The sequence below is a fragment of the Takifugu rubripes genome, chromosome 18 (genome assembly GCF_901000725.2).
Source record: "Takifugu rubripes chromosome 18, fTakRub1.2, whole genome shotgun sequence".
Classification (NCBI taxonomy): Eukaryota; Metazoa; Chordata; class Actinopteri; order Tetraodontiformes; family Tetraodontidae; genus Takifugu; species Takifugu rubripes.
In genome coordinates, this window is record NC_042302.1 from 9,976,216 (window position 1) to 9,992,132 (window position 15,917).

At 52.7% G+C, this 15,917-nt stretch overlaps 2 long non-coding RNA genes across 4 annotated transcripts; one reads left to right on the top strand and one right to left on the bottom strand.

Annotated features, from left to right (window-relative positions):
• Window positions 1-665: 665 nt before the first annotated feature.
• On the bottom strand, window positions 666-8,020 carry LOC115246602 (uncharacterized). Of its 3 annotated transcripts, none has more exons than XR_003885713.1 (3): window positions 7,079-8,020; window positions 5,409-5,739; window positions 666-918 (listed from the first exon to the last, which is right to left on the bottom strand). It is a non-coding gene; the product is annotated as an uncharacterized lncRNA (long non-coding RNA). The 3 variants fall into 3 exon arrangements; XR_003885715.1 differs by lacking the exon at window positions 666-918 and adding an exon at window positions 1,071-2,106; XR_003885714.1 differs by lacking the exon at window positions 666-918 and adding an exon at window positions 2,115-3,024.
• LOC115246609 (uncharacterized) lies at window positions 7,914-9,992 on the top strand. Its single transcript, XR_003885721.1, has 2 exons — window positions 7,914-8,001; window positions 9,402-9,992. It is a non-coding gene; the product is annotated as an uncharacterized lncRNA (long non-coding RNA).
• Window positions 9,993-15,917: the final 5,925 nt, after the last annotated feature.

Sequence of the window (15,917 nt, forward strand, 5' to 3'; positions counted from 1 at the left end):
CCAACAAGCAACAGGGGCAGGAAAACCTCCCCTTTAACAGGAAGAAACCTGGAGCAGGACCAGGCTCAAGGATAAAGAGGAGGCGGGTCAGTTCAGTTGACCTCGGCTATTTCATTTGACTGACAACCATGCTAATCAATGCTAATGATGCAAGCTACGTTGGCTATGTCTTTGCTGACCCTGATGCTAGCAGCTTTACAGGCTAACTGAGAACTCTGCTTGAAACATTCACTATTTGAATAAAAGCGAGTTTGGACTGAAAGACGTGAATAAAAGTCCCTTTGAAGAGTTTTCTAAAGACTCGACTCCTCTTCAAAGTTTCTTCAAAGTTTCTTCAAAGCTTCTTCAAAGTTTTTTCAAAGCTTCTTCAAAGCTTCTTCAAAGTTTCTTCAAAGCAGCTTCTTCAAAGCAGCTTCTTCAAAGCAGCTTCTTCAAAGCAGCTTCTTCAAAGCAGCTTCTTCAAAGCTTCTTTAAAGTGTTTTCAAAGCTTCTTCAAAGCTTCTTCAAAGCTTCTTCAACAGCAGGACGTTGGACGTTTTCCAGAGACACGTGGAAGTGAAACACCGATCGTGAGGGTTAGGGTTAGGGTTAGGGATCAAAATGTCCACGAGAAGCAATTTTTTGTTGTTTTCATTTAATGAAGGAAGGAAAAAGGAAGAAGGCAGGTTTAAGCAGGTTTAAGCAGGTTTAAGCAGGTTTAGGCAGGTTTAGGCAGGTTTAGGCAGGTTTAGGCAGGTGAGACCAAACGTGACGTTGCAGGACAGTTGTTGTCGGGCGCTGCTGCTGGGGTGGGGGCGGGGCAGACGAGCTGATTGGATAATAACAGACGTGACGGAGAAACGCCACAGTCAGCTGTGGTTTGTGTTCTTCACAGCTCGCAGGACTTCTGGAGGCGGGACGCTGTGACGCAGGATTCCTCTGCTCCGCCACCGCAGAGAGGACCCGAACACACACACACACACACACACACACACACACACACACACACACACACACACACACACACACACACACGTCAGACCGGCTAAAGTTAGGTCCTCACTTCTATTATTGGAAGGACTCACATTTTATTTTCAGAGGTTCTAAAGTTTCTGTTCCCAGACTACAACACTGTTTACTGCTAACGTTAGCATGCTAGTACGGCTGGCACAGATCAATCATTGCCTCATATAGGTTTAAATAATTCTGAATATGTGAGTAACAGCTGGAACGGCTGCAGTTTCACCCCCATGAAGGCTCAGGACTTTTCTCGTGGATCATCTGATGGGACGAATACTCGTTGGGTTTGGAGCCCCTGTGGCCCCCGGGCTGTGCTAAACTGAACGTAGCTCAATATGTGCGGCTAGACGTACACACGGGTCCAGGACTGCAGAGCTAGACGTAGTTGGATGAACTACAACTTCATAAAAGGATTCATCGGTTTTCTCACCAAAGTTGTAAATTAGATCTTAAATGTGAAAACAAATTATTTTGGGAAAAATCAGTGACACGGGGAAAAAAGAAAGTTAGCTCATAGCATTGTGAAATCTAGAAAAACTAAATTTAAACAACACAAACTGCAGAATTCTGCAAAAAAAACGGTCAAACTGGTCAAATTTGGGGGCGTGGCTAAAATGACACTTTAGACGCAGGTTCGCAGACGGGACCATGGTCACATGACCCAGGACCCCTCTGACTCAGGGAAGCCGTGTCGGCACGAGGCCCACGCGGGAGAGAATTTCCCAGAATTCCCTGCTGCTCCTCAGACCTCAGGCATCCCAACAGATGCTAACAGCTACCCACGCGCTCTCAGGAGCCCCCGGCCTGACGGGGGGGGGGGGGGCACCGCACAGCGGGGGCGGGATTCCACACGCGGCTAAATTCATCCGCCATCGCTGTGCGCGAGGCGGCGTCATGGAAGTGCGCTGCTGTGATTGGCTGCTGTGATTGGCTGCTGGGTGGTGTGGGCGGGGCCAGCGAAGGTTGACCCGCTTCTTCTTCTGCAGGTTCTGGGCTCGTGGGCGTCTGTTGTGGATAATGTGAGCTGTCCTGGCGCGGGTGTCGGGGTAAAGCGGGTCCACCAGCCGGGTCTGAGCGTCTGCCAGCGGTTCTGTGGTGGAACCATCACTGAAACATTTAGACAGTCGGTAAACACGCGTGACTGGGTCCCACACGCACGCTGTTGACAGAGCGACTTTATTTAAACTCACAACTTTATTTAAACTCACAACTTTATTTAAACTCTGCCTTTTTTGGCTCGGTAGTTTGGGAGAATCTGTGGGAGGAAAAAAGGTTTGTGTTCTAATTTCAGCTGGTTCTGCTCCGGCTGGACGGGTTCTAAAACTGATCCATCAAAAAATAAAGAAAACCTTTGACTGGAGTCAAAAAAATGAGGCCAATTTTGAAAATAATAATCCCGCTAAACAACTGAAGCAGACGCAGAGTCTGAACGTGTTCCAGTTCCAGCCGCAGGAAGTTGTAAAAGTGTGCTGATAAAACGGAGAACCGTCGCTAGAACCTGTTAAACAGCAGAACCTTGGCCCGCTCCACTTGTTTGGGTGGTTGTTAAAGTTTTAAAGTCAACAGCAGACGGTCCCGAGACTCCGGAGGAGGGGCTGCTGGGAAATCCTCCAGCTGGAGGCAACGTGGGCATCTGGGGAGGTCCGAGTGCCGAACAGAACCAGAACCAGACCCAGACCTGTTCTGCTGGTTTATCTGCTGCTTCACATTCAGAACATTCTCTGTCTTCTTCAACGTTAGCATGTTGGGTTAGCGTGAGCGTGTCTGCATGCTAACCCAAAACATTTGAGTTTTCTGAATGTTCCGTGTGGTGAATCAGGAGAAGATCCAGGATCCATCCGCTCAGTAATGAATTCCAGAGGTTAGGAAGCATCGCCCCAACACACACACATGCTTGTACTTCTATATTTGTGAGGCCTTTTCCAGATAAAATGCATTTGCCAGCTCCTGACGGGTGGACGTCCCCTCACGGACAAACGTCCAATTACGACCGTCCCATAAGATCAACCTTCATGTGTGGACGAGCTGTGATGAGGACAGATGTGAAGGAGAAGGAGGCAGGAGTGAGAAAAACAAGCTTCGTTTTTAAATTTTTGGTTAAAAACAGTCCCAAATCTGCCGTCGCTCACATGTGAGTGTGGGAAGTTCTGGATCGGTGATGGGACGAAGATCACAAAACTCTCTGAAGCTTCACCAACTGCTAATGTTCTCCGCTTTAGCCTAACCCTAACCCAGCCCCCCCCCCCCCCCCCCTCCTCCCCCTCCTCCTCCTCCTCCTCCTCCCCCTCCTCCTCCTCCTCCTCCCCCTCCTCCTCCTCCTCCTCCTCACCATCACAGTGCTCTAAGGTTGTGAGGACCAGCAAAACTGTCCTCACTTTGCTGGTAGAACGAGCGCAGTATCGATGTGTCGCAGGTACAAGAACACAACAGACCTAAAGGAGCAGCTTGGCTTTGGTCTGTTGAAATGGTTCAAAGCTTTGCTTACCAGCTAACGTTCGCTAGCTGTCACTGCTAACTGACATCTGCCATGTTAACTCAGATAGGTGAGTCAAATATACAAATGCAAAGATTTGAAGTGAACCCAGCAGGGGTCCACCCTGACCCTAACCCAACAGAGTTCCACCCTGACCCTAACCCAACAGAGTTCCACCCTGACCCTAACCCAGCAGGGGTCCACCCTGACCCTAACCCAACAGAGTTCCACCCTGACCCTAACCCAGCAGGGGTCCACCCTGACCCTAACCCAACAGAGTTCCACCCTGACCCTAACCCAGCAGGGGTCCACCCTGACCCTAACCCAACAGAGTTCCACCCTGACCCTAACCCAGCAGGGGTCCACCCTGACCCTAACCCAACAGAGTTCCACCCTGACCCTAACCCAACAGAGTTCCACCCTGACCCTAACCCAACAGGGTTCCACACTAACCCTAACCCAACAGGGTTCCACCCTGACCCTAACCCAGCAGGGGTCCACCCTGACCCTAACCCAACAGAGTTCCACCCTGACCCTAACCCAACAGAGTTCCACCCTGACCCTAACCCAACAGGGTTCCACACTAACCCTAACCCAACAGGGTTCCACCCTGACCCTAACCCAACAGGGTTCCACCCTGACCCTAACCCAACAGGGTTCCACACTAACCCTAACCCAACAGGGTTCCACCCTAACCCAACAGAGTTCCACCCTGACCCTAACCCAACAGAGTTCCACCCTGACCCTAACCCAACAGGGTTCCACACTAACCCTAACCCAACAGGGTTCCACCCTAACCCTAACCCAACAGGGTTCCACACTAACCCTAACCCAACAGGGTTCCACCCTAACCCTAACCCAACAGGGTTCCACACTAACCCTAACCCAACATGGTTCCACACTAACCCTAACCCAACAGGGTTCCACCCTAACCCAACAGAGTTCCACCCTAACCCTAACCCAACAGGGGTCCACACTAACCCTAACCCAACAGGGTTCCACCCTAACCCAACAGAGTTCCACCCTAACCCTAACCCAACAGGGTTCCACACTAACCTTAACCCAAAAGGGGTCCACACTAACCCTAACCCAACAGGGGTCCACACTAACCCTAACCCAACAGGGTTCCACCATAACCCTAACCCAACAGGGTTCCACCATAACCCTAACCCAACAGGGGTCCACACTAACCCTAACCCAACAGGGTTCCACCCTAACCCAACAGGGTTCCACACTAACCCTAACCCAACAGGGGTCCACACTAACCCTAACCCAACAGGGGTCCACACTAACCCTAACCCAACAGGGTTCCACCCTAACCCAACAGGGTTCCACACTAACCCTAACCCAACAGGGGTCCACCCTGACCCTAACCCAACAGAGTTCCACCCTGACCCTAACCCAACAGGGGTCCACCCTAACCCTAACCCAACAGAGTTCCACCCTGACCCTAACCCAACAGGGGTCCACCCTAACCCTAACCCAACAGGGGTCCACCCTGACCCTAACCCAACAGGGTTCCACCCTGACCCTAACCCAACAGGGGTCCACACTAACCCTAACCCAACAGGGGTCCACCCTGACCCTAACCCAACAGAGTTCCACCCTGACCCTAACCCAACAGGGGTCCACACTAACCCTAACCCAACAGGGGTCCACACTAACCCTAACCCAACAGGGGTCCACCCTGACCCTAACCCAACAGAGTTCCACCCTGACCCTAACCCAACAGGGGTCCACACTAACCCTAACCCAACAGGGGTCCACCCTGACCTGAACCCAACAGGGTTCCACCCTGACCCTAACCCAACAGAGAAACCTTCTGATGGAGTTTCTAAACCGATCACCAGCCTGACCACGTCCACGACAGAGAGCTGTGCCATGGTGCTAACCTCCTGGTTCTCCACAACCAGCTCATCAAGCCAACAAGACTCACCTGCTTTCAATTACGATGGCTCCGTTGAGACGCCTGGTGCCACGTGGTTCTTCACATGCAGGATCCTTCAGCAGCTGGGAGTTACCCGGGCTGACTTCCTGCCAGTCTTGCCTGAATCCTGGTGATTTCCTCAGTCTCCTGTTCCTGAGCATCAGTTCTGCTTCTGCCCTGGTTTCAGTCTGGAGATTTCCTGCTGTGACGAATTTGCGTGATCCAGACTCGCTGTGATGCTGCCGGATCTTTTCTCTCATTTCCCTCTGTGCTGCCAGGGGTCTCAAACACGCCGGTGTTGTCGACGTCCTCAACACCTCCTGCCGGTGGAGCTCAGCGGCTAAAAAGGATCAGAAAGGAGAATTCAACAGGGGAGTTGGTCCACGTCTCCACCACAGATGGTTCCTGAGAACAGCCGTTTATTATGGGGTCTAACGGAGCCTCTGCAGCAGGGTCGCCACGTGGAGTGCTCCGTAGTATTAGCCTAGCTCCGTAGTATTAGCCTAGCTCCGTAGTATTAGCCTAGCACAGTGTCTCTCACAGGGTCCACAACCATGAACATAAACACAAAACCATAAATGCAGCAACCACTTGTTTGATTTTGTATTTAAAAGTTTCGGGTTAAAACACCATCGTGCTGTTTAATAAACTTGTAATAGTGGTTTTTTACACTGTTCAGATCCAGTTTGCTTTGGATCTGAACAAAAGGGCATGTGGGCAAAACTCCATAACGTCTGAAGATTCTCAGTCCTCCAGGTCATTGTTGGTCCACGCAAGATCTCTGCGTTAAGGTTTTTCTTGAAGACGTTTGGCCCGTTGTCCAGAAGGCTTCTTCAGAACTTCTGGAGGGAAAAACCTTAACGAGTCCAGAGGCAGAGATCTTATGTGGAAAACAAACCTTGTCTGAGGAACTGACCTCAAGCAACATCTCAATCACACGTGCAACTCCAGCTCGTGGCCCAAAACACAGCTAACGCCATTTCTGATGCTAGCGCTGCGAACAGCAGGCCAGGTCACTGTGGGACGACGTGGAGATGGAGCCGCACCATTCAGAAGCCACATTCTTGGGACCTTGGGACCCAGACTGAAGTGGATGCTCTGAGGCAGGTGTGTTGAGAACATGCTCCCAAGACCAACCGTTGACCCCACCGAGCGCCTTCGCTGCTCTTCTCTCCAATAAGTCGGTGGGGTTGATCCAGAATGAGGATGACCCACCCTTGAGGAAGAAGATGAGACTCATCACTGACTGGTGGAACAGTCTGATGTGAACAGGAGCCGGTGATTGACTTCAGCAGTAAACACTTCAGAACTGAGACTTTTGTGCCTTAAAACAACCTTTATTGGCGGTTTGAGATCCTGTCTGCACCATAATCAAGAAGACAACATGTAAAACGTTGATTTACACTTTTATGGGCAAACTGTGGACAGTGTGTGTGTGTGTGTGTGTGTGTGAGTGTGTGTGTGTGTGTGTGTGTGACTCATGGTGTTTTTGCGGCATCGTGGTTACAAGCAAAGGCGAAGTGTCGCCTCCACGGGCGCCTAAAATTGACTTCAGGAAACCAAAGACTCTCAAAGTCAATTAAAGAAGTTTGTAAAGTGTAAACGAGCTGAGATTTAACGAAGTGCAGCAACGACCATTAAAGATTACTGAGCACATTTGTACACAACAGCTATGTTACCATGCTAACTTTCAGATGACCTTCATGGTATTTACTACGAGGGGCGAGCGGCAGACGAGTCGAGGCCGGGGAAGCAGATTATAGCTGCAGGTAGGAACAGGTGAGGCAGGCGGAAGGAAGACAGACGGGCCGGTACCAGGACACCCGGCAGGAAAATAATGCTGGAAACTCTTGACTCAAAGCTGAAGAACAAGAGAGGAGGAGAGTGCAGGAGATTATATGCTGGGATCGGGATGAGCTGCAGCTGAGCTGACAGGTGAGGTGACAGGTGAGGTGAGTTGGCCTGATGAGGAGGGCGTGGCTGACACAGGTGAGGTGAGTTGGCCTGATGAGGTGGGCGTGGCTGACAGGTAGAGCAGAAAACTACTGAGCTCAGGAGGGAGCCGGCTGGAGGGAGCCTTGAGAATGCTGTGGAAAACCTGAAAGATGTCTTCTTTGCCATCTGCCACTTTTTTATTTTACTATCATTATTTTACTCTTTACTACTGTATTTTCTTACTTCATTACCCAGTATGCATTGCTGTGCAAAGGTTTCATGGATGTTTCCATGCCAGCGTTACACTCAGAGTTTGGAGGCAAAATGAGACAAACTGAAACCTTTCCACGTTCCAAAATCCTGATTATGGAAAATAAACTGAAACTCTATCTTCCAGTTTCTTTGAGGGACTGTAAACACTCGTTCTGTTGGATTTCGGAGGTTTGTGCCAGGATGCGTAGAGGGAAGGTGAGGAGGTCAGAAGAGAGGGATGAAGTTTGCTACAGAAGATGATAAAGTTCCACCAATCCTGCAGGCACTCAAACTAGGCTGGAGCCTGTTCATCAGTTCTGCTCCATGTTGTCTTGGTTTATACTGCAGCCGGCCACCAGGGGGGTTCCAGACGTACTGGACTAACTCAAAACCATCATCAACGCGAGGCGGCTCGGTGAGGTTCAGCACTTGAGCTCATCTTGGAGAGAGGGAAGCTTTTCCATCCCAGCTGGGGGGTGTTGCTGCCGCTGGGTCTGGCAGGGTTAGGGTTGCTGCCACTGGGTCTGGCAGGGTTAGGGTTGCTGCTGCTGCCACTGGGTCTGGCAGGGTTAGGGTTGCTGCTGCTGCCACTGGGTCTGGCAGGGTTAGGGTTGCTGCTGCCGCTGGGTCTGGCAGGGTTAGGGTTGCTGCTGCTGCCACTGGGTCTGGCAGGGTTAGGGTTGCTGCTGCTGCCACTGGGTCTGGCAGGGTTAGGGTTGCTGCTGCCGCTGGGTCTGGCAGGGTTAGGGTTGCTGCTGCTGCCACTGGGTCTGGCAGGGTTAGGGTTGCTGCTGCTGCCACTGGGTCTGGCAGGGTTAGGGTTGCTGCTGCTGCCACTGGGTCTGGCAGGGTTAGGGTTGCTGCTGCTGCCACTGGGTCTGGCAGGGTTAGGGTTGCTGCTGCCGCTGGGTCTGGCAGGGCTAGGGTTGCTGCTGCCACTGGGTCTGGCAGGGTTAGGGTTGCTGCTGCCGCTGGGTCTGGCAGGGTTAGGGTTGCTGCTGCTGCCGCTGGGTCTGGCAGGGTTAGGGTTGCTGCTGCCGCTGGGTCTGGCAGGGTTAGGGTTGCTGCTGCTGCCGCTGGGTCTGGCAGGGTTAGGGTTGCTGCTGCTGCCACTGGGTCTGGCAGGGTTAGGGTTGCTGCTGCTGCCACTGGGTCTGGCAGGGTTAGGGTTGCTGCTGCTGCCGCTGGGTCTGGCAGGGTTAGGGTTGCTGCTGCTGCCACTGGGTCTGGCAGGGTTAGGGTTGCTGCTGCCGCTGGGTCTGGCAGGGTTAGGGTTGCTGCTGCTGGGTCTGGCAGGGTTAGGGTTGCTGCTGCCGCTGGGTCTGGCAGGGTTAGGGTTGCTGCTGCTGGGTCTGGCAGGGTTAGGGTTGCTGCTGCCGCTGGGTTTGGCAGGGCTAGGGTTGCTGCTGCCGCTGGGTCTGGCAGGGTTAGGGTTGCTGCTGCCGCTGGGTCTGGCAGGGTTAGGGTTGCTGCTGCTGCCACTGGGTCTGGCAGGGTTAGGGTTGCTGCTGTCGCTGGGTTTGGCAGGGCTAGGGTTGCTGCTGCCGCTGGGTCTGGTAGGGTTAGGGTTGCTGCTGCCGCTGGGTCTGGCAGCTGCCATGTTTTCATCATCAGGGGTGAGTTCTGCATGTTGGGAGCTTGTTGATGACATCATGGGAACGCTTTAGGCGGGTCCGGCGCTGCCAATCGGAAAGGGTGCGAAAAGGAGCTTCTTTCACGAGAGGAAGTTAAAGCACGTCTGCTGCCCCCGGTGGCACCCTGGGGTATTTATGTTTTTAATCCAGGGTTTTGGACTTTCTGTGTTTCTAAAAAAAGGTTCAGATACGAAGAGATGAGCTCCTGCCGGAGCCTCTGCTGCCCAGAATCCTCCTGTGCATGGCTGCATGGACTTCCTCCAGCGAGGGAGCGTCTCGCCTCTGAAAATCCCCTGGCAGACGCTGGCTGACTTCAGACCAGGACCCCCGCCCTCGGCTCCCCAGACAGCCCATCATCCCTTCAGAGTGGAAGATGTTAGTCACCTCAGCAGCTTCGTGGCCACGTCCAAGTTTAAGATTTACAAATGACGTCGGAAGAAAGTGAATTCTGTAACTTTGAGGCCAGAAGATTTACCTGCGGATACACAATAGAAGAGCAGACCCACAAAAAGAAGCTGCCAGGAGGGAGCGCGCAGCAAATATCATGTAGCAGCGGTTTAGCATCAGCTCAAACGCAAAGACGACGTCACACGATCATTTTTCAGGAAAACAGGAAATGCAACAGAAGTTTCCTGCAGGAGATTTTTGGGATTCGACAACTCAGCAGCTGCGTTTTTGTTCATAAAACCAGTTGTTAACATTTTTAAAAGCAAGCTGGAAATGAGATTTGTGTGTGGCCTCGCTCTGGTTATAAAAATAAATAACGAAATAACGCCGCTGCCATCAAACGTGAGCGGTTCGTCTGTGGTGGCTCCACACGGGACGACATAAAGGTCATAAACGGGTCATAAATTCAAACCTTCATCCGCACATTTCTATCAGGGATAAAAGGGTTCTTCAGAAATGGCTCCGGCTGAGGATCAGGCAGCTTCAGCTCCTCCTCAAGGCTTCAGAACATTTGTGTCTGGCTCCTCGTGGGGTTCCGCTGTTTCTGTGATGTAACATCGTCTCCACACAGGACTCTCTGTCCAACGTTCTCGAGGCCTCGGCCCAGTTCCTGGTCCTGGAAGACCAACAGTGTGTGACAGGTCTAACTTCTGTGGTCACAGCCACAACTGAAGTTTTCAGACTGGTTCCAGAAGAACCATGAGTTCAGCTGCACCAGGCTGAGCTTTACCTGTCCAGAAGGAAGCTGGTCATCACTCAAAGATCCCTGAAATCATCTGGAGGACTCAGACTCTGAGGAACAGAAAGGTTCTCTCGTCTGATGGAAGCAAGACTAAATTTTGTGGACTTGGATGTAAATGATCATGTGTGGAGGAATGATGATTGATGGTCCAGAATGATCTGAGCCTCAGGCTGGGTTGATGGTTCACCTTCCAACATTCATCCTGAAGACAAAGTCAAACAACAGAGGAGATTCTAGGGAGAACCCTCTGAGTGAACCAGCCAGAACCCTGACTAGAACCCAATCAAACATCTCTGAACATGTCTCCATCCAAGCTGGCAGAGCTGGAGAAGACCCTAAATCCAGGTGTGGTGTCATACCCAAGAAGACTGGCGGAGGTTGCTAAAAGTGAGATGTCAAAGAAACATCTGAGCTGTTGTTTCACCACATTTGCTGAAGAAGAAAACGGTTCCACTCCCCACAGAAGAGCTGCCGACAGATGCAACTGTGACGTTTCATGGTCCAAACAGTCTTTGGTCGGGCTGTCGAGGCACCACTCAGCGCTCCATAAGGGATCTTTCTGCTGGTTTGGAGCCGCAGCTTCATGTCAAATTCCATCCTGTGGCTTTTTCACGGCGTTGCGACTCATTTGTTCGTCTTAACCAGACAAAACATTTCACCAAATGAGTCAAATCACGCCGCCACGCCTCGGCTGCACCTCAGCAGAGGAAAAAGAGGCGTGTCTCTGTCATGTAGCCTTAGCAATATAGCTTTGAACGATAGCCATTGACAATGCTAACGGTTGTGGTACCAATCAGAAGGGAGGGTCATCTGTGTCCTCTTTAATATTCTTTAACGTCAGTGTTATTCTTTAATGTCCCAGTTATTAGTCTGAGCCGTTTCCTGTTGACCACGGAACCTCATTAAAACCTCATGTCGTCTGGTTGCCGAGTAACGATGAGGATGTTTTATGACTCTCAGGAATGCTGGGACGTGTATCTTTGGAATAGAAAGTGGCGGATTCTTGATTCCGTCCAGTTTTATCTTTGCTTGTCGATTTGGGTTCATTTGAACCAAATAAATAAAAGACTTTAACATAAAGAAATTCCACCACGTTAAGGGGCCTTTAATGCCCCTGATTGGTGGAGCTGATTCCACACCAGCTGTTGTCCCATGAGAACGTCCTGAGGATGGCCACGCCACGATGGCCACGCCCACTGAGCCAGAGCGGCCACACCCACGTCGGCCTCGCTGCAGTCACACACCAAACGACTGGAGACGTGACTCAAACGTGCACGTGTTGCTCGGAGACATGCGCTCGTCCACTTCCTGTTGGACTGACCGAACTAAACATCAGCTGGTTCAGCTCCATCGACGCTCTAAACGATGCAACGTCCAACCTTCAATCAGAGCAACTGATAAGGAGAAACATCTAAAGATAAAGGACCTAACATGAAACACAAGGTAATGATTCTAATCACTGGTGATATTATGGCCTGGGAACATCAAAGAGGCACTAGTGAGTCGCCGTGGCAACACCAGACAAAGAACGGATTCAGATCCCGAAACAAAAACATTTAGTTCAACATTTGCTTTGAAAGAAAATTGATTTCAGCCTTATTTTGGTGGAAGTGAGTCGAAGCGTGGCCCAACACACTGAGCAGTGATGATGTCACCATGTTTGTGCCACAACACCCCGCTGTTGAGCAACAGTCTGATCGGAGCCGCTGGGACCAACACCAGCGGCCCCCCAACACCAGCGGGCCCCCAACACCAGCGGCCCCCCCAACACCAGCGGGCCCCCAACACCAGCGGGCCCCCCAACACCAGCAGGCCCCCCACACCAGTGGGCCCCCCAACACCAGCGGGCCCCCAACACCAGCGGGCCCCCAACACCAGCGGCCCCCCAACACCAGCGGGCCCCCAACACCAGCGGGCCCCCCAACACCAGCGGGCCCCCCACACCAGCGGGCCCCCCACACCAGCGGCCCCCCAACACCAGCGGGCCCCCCACACCAGCGGGCCCCCAACACCAGCGGCCCCCCAACACCAGCGGGCCCCCAACACCAGCGGGCCCCCCAACACCAGCGGGCCCCCCACACCAGCGGGCCCCCACACCAGCGGGCCCCCAACACCAGCGGGCCCCCAACACCAGTGGGCCCCCCAACACCAACGGCCCCCCACACCAACGGGCCCCCCACACCAGCGGGCCCCCCACACCAATGGGCCCCCCAACACCAACGGCCCCCCCACACCAGCGGGCCCCCAACACCAACGGGCCCCCCACACCAACGGGCCCCCCACACCAGCGGGCCCCCAACACCAACGGGCCCCCCACACCAACGGGCCCCCCACACCAGTGGGCCCCAACACCAGTGGGCCCCCCACACCAACGGGCCCCCCACACCAGTGGGCCTCCCAACACCAACGGCCCCCCAACACCATTGGGCCCCGAAGGTCTCCACCCCTCCCATCAGCGCTCTGCTGGACCACTGACCTGCGGCCTGTTGCTACGGCGACCTTTCTGGTGGAGTTCATGAAGACCAGCAGGCAGGTGGGGCGCTGCTGCATCGCCTGCAGCTGCAGACGCAGACGCAGACGCAGACGCAGACGCAGACACAGACACAGACACAGACACAGACACAGACAGCTCTCAATATTTACCTGAGGGAGCAGGAGTGCTGCGAGCACCTTTACCTGTCCGCCCCCTAATTCATGTTTTGGGTGTCTGGGTGTGACACCGCGGCGGCTGATGGATCACATGGTTGTTTGTCTCAGAGCTGAGGTCACCACATTCTTGTCATAACTTTGTTCAGTCACCTCCAGCTCTACAGCGCCCCCAGATGGGAGGGGAGGGGAGGGGAGGAGGAGAGAGAGGAGAGGAGAGGAGAGGAGGAGAGAGAGGAGAGGAGAGGAGAGGAGAGGAGGAGAGGAGAGGAGAGGAGAGGAGAGGAGAGGAGAGGAGGAGAGGGGAGGGGGAGGAGGAGAGGAGGAGAGGAGAGGAGAGGAGAGGAGAGGAGAGGAGAGGAGAGAGGAGAGAGGAGAGGAGAGGAGAGGAGAGGACGAGAGGAGAGGAGAGGAGAGGAGAGGAGAGGAGAGGAGAGGAGAGGAGAGGACGAGAGGAGAGGAGAGGAGGAGAGGAGAGGAGGAGAGGAAAGGAGAGGAGAGGAGAGGAGAGGAGAGGAGAGGAGAGGAGGGGAGGGGAGGAGGAGAGGAGAGGAGAGGAGAGGGAGGGGAGGGGAGGAGAGGAGAGGGGAGGAGAGGGGAGGAGGAGAGGAGAGGAGAGGAGGAGAGGAAAGGGGAGGAGAGGAGGGGAGGGGAGGAGGAGAGGAGAGGAGAGGAGGGGAGGAGGAGAGGAGAGGAGAGGAGATGAATGAAGATGAGCTGATCTTGTGCCCTCTAGTTTCGTCGGTTTAGTTGCTTCACAGTCGTTAAACATTTAGACGTCGGCTATTTTTACTTCTTGCTTTTGTGTTTGCATTGAATTGTGGGTAGTTTCATGTTTGGGTGCGTTGAGGCTTCCCTACAACAACATCTCTGTCATGAGGGTTAATTGACTGACCTCGTCTGCTCAGCCCCATGTTGGACGTTAGCGATAGCTGCCTGTGATGTCATCAGTGAGGGACGATGACCTCACAGAAAAGAAGCAGAACTTCATGATACAACTGCTAAATCAGTCAAGCAGCAGGAAATTGTGATTTATTTCAGTGGTGAGACAGTTGTGAGTGTTGGACCACAGGCTAATTTTCTGAGTAGCAGCGGTGGTGTGGGTCAGGACCTGGTCCACCTCAGCCTTCTGTGGCCACCGCACTTTAAAGCTTTACAGTCGTGGTTTTTGAAGGTGGAAGACGAAACAATGCAGCGCAGCAGCGGTTCCACAAAACGTTCCCCGTCCGTCCAACAGAACAGCTGGTTCTGACACAACACGGCCTGTCTGAACATCTGGCGTCTAAAAATAGAACGCTGTGCTAACAAGTCTGACTACGACACCGGAACACGTCCGGATTCCCCATCATGCCCCAGAAACTGGGATCATGTATTCACACGTGAAGCTGCTTCCTCTGATGTCTCAACATGTGACCAGCAGCTTCAACAGCTTCAGCCCCCCCAGGAACACGGGCGCTCGCACAATCCAATGAGCTCAGGACGATCAAAAACAACATACAAGACGTACCCGGAGTGTTCTCCACAGGGGGAGTGGATACTGCATCACCTGTGTGAATATGACATCACCCCTGTGAATGTGACATCACCCCTGTGAATATGACATCACCCCTGTGAATATGACATCACCCCTGTGAATGTGACATCACCCCTGTGAATGTGACATCACCCCTGTGAATGTGACATCACCTGTGTGAATATGACATCACCTGAGTGAATGTGACATCACCCCTGTGAATGTGACATCACCCCTGTGAATATGACATCACCTGTGTGAATGTGACATCACCTGTGTGAATATGACATCACCTGTGTGAATATGACATCACCTGAGTGAATATGACACCCCCCCCCCTGTATAAATTCAGTAATATGAGCAGGTTGGTGATGTGATCACTTCACTCAGTTTACAGAAACCGTCCAACAGGACAGGACAGGACAGGACAGGACAGGACGTAGGAGGAGGACAATCTCAGGAACTTTGATTTTGATTTGTTGTCATCATCATGGTGGAACATTCTTTATGAGTACAGACATTGTTGGGTCCACTGTCCCTGGTCCACTGTCCCTGGTCCACTGTCCCTGGTCCACCACAGGGGAATTGTCCCTGCTTGTCCCAAGTTTGTGCCAAACAGGAAACCAACTTGACTGTGTGATTTTCAGAGCAGATCAAAGACTTCAGTTGATGGAAACAGGATGTGAGGATTCTGTCTGTAGCAGGTTTGTTCTGATGGATTTGGAGCCTTGACACATCAGAGCGCAGCATTCCTGCCCAGCTGAGATCTGATTCAGGATCAGTCAGTCCTGTGAAACCTGGAGATGCTAATGTGGAGCTGAGGCTAAGGGCAGAGCTAAGAATTTTGGTTTATGGAACTGGGAATATAAATGTGTATGTAAATATTTTCCACTATATCACAAGAATAAAGGAATGTTCTGCTCCATGTGGCTCAGGTGTTGTGGTAGTAGGGGGAGGTTCCAGAACACCCTCAGAACCATGCTGAGGTCCCCTTGAGCAAGGGACCAAAGCCCCAAATGCTCACACAGGGCCCTGCAATGAGCTGGCAGCCCATCCAGGGGTGTGTCCCATATGCAGCTATGCTCCAGCACCTCCCTGTGACCCTGGAAGGGATAAAACAGGCCAAAAATGACCTGCGATTTAGCATTAGCATCAACAAAGTCCCCGAGCGAGTGGGCGGGGGCGGGAGGAGTGCGTGTCATGTTTGCAGCAGATGTGACCTCCTGCACTTTTCCACAGAATCTCTCAGGAAAACTCAGGTGGAAAAGAACATTCCAGTAAATCGCAGGGGCATTTATTTAGACTGGGCTTGTCAGCCATCACATCCCATCAGAAGCTCCACAGACAGT